At 39.1% G+C, this 4,600-nt stretch overlaps 1 pseudogene; it reads left to right on the forward strand.

Moving 5' to 3' along the window:
* Positions 1–1,232: 1,232 nt before the first annotated feature.
* LOC149544631 (uncharacterized) lies at positions 1,233–4,358 on the forward strand (annotated as a pseudogene).
* The last annotated feature ends 242 nt before the right edge of the window (positions 4,359–4,600 follow it).

Below are 4,600 nucleotides of genomic sequence, written 5' to 3' on the forward strand. Positions count from 1 at the left end.
GGGAATGACACCCTATGATCGTTTCAGAATAATAGAACAAGACCACAACAATATGAAAATAGATAAATTTTGAAAGAGAAATTTGACATTAGAACGAATCATCATCCATCCATCCATACATTGTGTACCTGATAGAAATGAGATCCATAAAGTCATCCAACCTAACCTGCAAAAATGTTAGATCAGAAGATATGCATATTTGCAGAATAAGATAAGGAGACTTTGGTTTAGTCTTAAAATTTTGGTCCGCTTGTGAAATATAGGCTGACAAGACTTCCGAAGTAATCATACAAGTGTTACAAACGATATCCTCACACGCGCGGGATACGATAACGAGACTTTTCTCGACTCTTGAAAAGTCGTACTGTGTGTGGAATAAACTAACAAGACTCCTATTCTGCGTGGGGAGTAAATTGACTGGAGTTTCGTGGTCTTAGAAATTAGGTTTGCATGTGGAATAAGGCAAACGAGACTCTACGATAGCTTGTGTTATATATCTCTGCATGATAATACTCAATTAGATAAACATGATTTTAAAAATACCTTCAACTCTGCACAAAGAAAATAATATAACATGAGTCATACTCACATACTAATAAACAAATACGAGAAATTACTAGAAAACTACAAAGAATAAAACATTACAAAAATCAATCAGTAGATGATTTGATTCTTTTTAATCTAAAGAATATATTTCACACAATTATGAATACTCATTCTATCAGCCCCAACAACTCTAAAGTCACAACAATAGTACTACATTACTAAAATTATTAGATATCAAATCAACAATACAATCACAAGCAAGAATTGAAACATGTCTAACTACTATCTTTTCCTAAATCAAATTGTAAAGAAACCATCCATTGAGAAGTGTCAGCTATTCTCTTGACAAAATGTATTCGATAGTCAAAATTTTCAAAAAACAATTCAGATCTCTGAAACCGCAGCAATTTTTTCTCAGATTTTGTAATGTTTTCTACTATTTATCATTGAAATCAACTTAAAATACATTTTGTCTGAAGGATAACAGCGTACATTGGGAAATAGATAGTATTATAATGCTTATCAAAAGACTAGTCACAAAAACTTTCCATAGTTCCGAAACAGATATCTCACAAATACAATAGGTGGTTCTACAGTTTACTATTAAAACTTTCATTAAACCAAATGCAAGAAATCAAAACTGCAAACGTCCTCACCGAATAATGTTATATATGCCTCGTCTGCTTTTCTATTGTATGCAATCATGATGTCTCCCTTTTCATTCTGCATTGCCATCATGGTAGTCTTGCACTTCCATTTCTCATTTGTTAACGGATGCTCAGAAGACGAAAGAAGCTACCTTCTGGACTTCAGAAGTTGGCTCAATGATTCCTCAGCCAGATTGAACTCGTGGCAGCAGTTCAACTGTTGCCAATGGGAAGGTGTCATCTGTGACTATCCTTCCGGCCATGTTGTTTCCCTCGACCTCAAAAACCATGATCGCGACAGTAGCCGATGTTGGGAGAGGGAAGATGGATGTTCTTTGCGTGGGAAGATCCATCCCTCGCTGTTCAACCTGCAGCATCTCCAATATTTGGATTCGAGTTGGAATGACTTCAATTCTACTGCCATACCTCCTCAGCTGGCAAAACTTCAAAGACTTACTTTCCTCAGCCTGGCAGGTGCTGAGTTTGTAGGCGAGATTCCTCTCGAGCTGGGTAATATTACGAACTTGCGTCACCTGGATCTCGGATTCAATGGCTTGGAGAGTAGAAGATTTGGAGGATGGATAACAAGTCTAAGAAGGTTGGAATACCTGGATATGAGTTATGTGAACCTGTCCATGGCGAATGATCACTGGAGAACCGACCTCAGCAGCCTCCCTAATCTCAGGGAGATTCACCTTTCTGTCTGTGGACTTTCAGGTAGAATACCATCTCTCCTAAACCTCACTCACTTATCCCATCTAGATCTTTCAGCGAATTCATTCAATTCCTCAATTCCAGCTTGGTTTCAGAATGTCTCGTCCTTGGTTTCCCTTGATCTGTCTTGGAATGATCTCAAAGGTTCCATCCCTTCAAATTTCTTGCATCGTTCAAGCCGAAGCCTGAAAACGCTTGATTTGTCAGATAACTCCAATCTAGGAGGAGTAATTCCTCACTCCATTGCAAAATTTGGACCTCTCACTTAATAATTTATCAGGGGATTTACTACCATTTGGAAAGTCCATTGGACAGCTTTCTTCCCTCAGATCTCTGGACCTCGGATACAACCAGTTGTCTCGAACAATTCCAAGTGCAATTTCGAAGGTTTCCACCCTCGAATCTCTGGTCCTCGGGAACAACCAATTGTCTGGAGAAATTCCGCGTACAATTTCGAATCTCTCTTCTCTCAGATATCTGGATTTCGGATACAACCAGTTGTCTGGAGAAATTCCGCATTCCATTTCAAATCTTTCTTCTCTCAGAGACCTGGACCTTGGATACAACCAGTTGTATGGAGAAATTCCGCATGCCATTTCAAAGCTTGTCCGCTTAGAAAAATTATCACTCTTCTCTAACCATTTAACCGGCAACATATCCCTTTCCATATTGGAAGATCTAGCTCACCTCAAGGAAGTGGATTTTTCTGAAAATCAACTTACAGTTAATATATCTTCAAGTTTGGCTCCTCAATTCAGTCAACTGGGATATCTGGGGTTAAGTTCTTGTAATGTTCAGGGGGAGATTCCTCCTTTTCTGTCTACTTTCTACTCATTAGAACAATTGGACTTGTCACATAACAACGTTGTTGGAAATATTCCTACCTGGCTGTGGGAGCTTCCTAGTCTTAATAGGCTCAATGTTTCGCACAACCGACTGGAAGGTTCTCTGCCCACTCTTATCTCCAAGAATATATGGAATCTAGACTTGCATAACAATGGGTTGCATGGCTCTATTCCAGATTGGAGATTAATGATGATTTTGGACATGTCGGAGAATAGGTTCAATGGTTCCATTCCAGAATCTATATGCTCTGGCCCTGATCACCTTGATCTCCTTGACTTGTCAAAGAATAGGCTAAGCGGCGCCATTCCTAAGACTCTTGCTAGCTGTTCGACTCTGATTGTCTTGATTTTGGCTCAGAATTATTTGGAAGGTGAGATGCCAGAAGAGCTAGGAAATCTGACTAAACTTGAGACACTAAATCTCAGTTAAAACAACTTGCAAGGTCTTGTCCCTCCTACTATTGCAAGTTGTGCAAAGCTTCGAGTATTTGACATTGGGAAGAACAGATTTCAGGGGAGCATCCCAGCTTGGATTGGAGAACTAGCGGAGTTAAGAGTTCTCAACTTGGCTTTTAACAACTTTCAAAGCACATTTCCATTCGAGCTGCTTTCGCTCAAGAATCTTCAGATTCTGGATTAATCTCATAATAATATTTCAGGACTTATTCCCAAGAGATTGGGAAAGTTGAATGCTATGAGGAATCAGACACAAACTGACAAAGCAGAGATGAGCTCAGGTGGGTATGGCTATGGGTTTGGTGCTGGTCCAGGTTTCTACATGGTATTCGTGAATCAAGTGACACTTTGGATCAAAGGACGATTCACTCCATACACTAAGATCATCGGTGCCTTCAAATTCATGGATCTTTCCTACAACAATTTTTCCGGCAGTATTCCCGAGGAAATGGGAGAGTTGAAGGGTTTAATTGCTCTTAACATTTCAAACAACAATCTAACAGGCACCATTCCGGCGCCCTTGGGAGGTCTGGCTCATTTGGAGTCTCTTGATCTTTCTGGAAACATGTTGTCCGGCAACATTCCAGCAGATCTTGTAAACCTGACTTTCCTTTCTTATTTGAATCTTTCATACAACCATCTTTCTGGGTTAATACCACGGGGCAAGCAGTTTGACACATTTGAGGCTTCTTCTTATGTGGGGAACCCCAATCTTCATGGATGGCCCTTGGAAAATGGAAGACTGCAATCTGGGACTAAGGAAAGAGGCAGCCAGGTGCAAACAGCACAGGAGCTATGGACGAAGCTGCAGATGAGATGGATCGATGGTGGGCAGTGTCAGTGGGGTTGTGTTTTGGGGTAGGATTTGCGAGCGTGATAGCAGTGTTGTGCTTTCAACTAAAATGGAGATACAAATGGTTTGCTTTGCAGGATAGAGTAATCCGACATCGTTTTGAACATTGAGTTCATGAAGGTGTTGTGGAGGGTATTCAGGGAATATTCCGATAAATATGCATGTTTTTCTGTCACCTGGCACTGGCACCTGTGGCTATCTCTTGTGCAGTTGTCATGTTCTTCGGTGTTGTAATGTTCGGCAGAGGATGTTGGCATTCTTTCTATAATGAATAGCTTATAGGAAGCTTTATGCAAATTACGGATTTTCTACTCTTGATGTTTTTACATATGTTTAATTTCTAAAGAAATTTGTTAGAGAAGTTTTTAAGTTTTTATTTTATTTTTTTATTTTTGAATTTTTTTTAACAAGATTAAATTCTATCAATTATTATATATATTTTGATAAATATTTCAAAGGAAAACTAATCTAACTTTGTATAGCAGAAGTGAAATTCTAACACATTGTCTATGCCATTTTTAGTTGCAATGCATTAAATA

Source organism: Cupressus sempervirens, chromosome 8 (assembly GCF_028749045.1).
Source record: "Cupressus sempervirens isolate cs-2001-9-10 chromosome 8, ASM2874904v1, whole genome shotgun sequence".
NCBI classification, from domain to species: domain Eukaryota; kingdom Viridiplantae; phylum Streptophyta; class Pinopsida; order Cupressales; family Cupressaceae; genus Cupressus; species Cupressus sempervirens.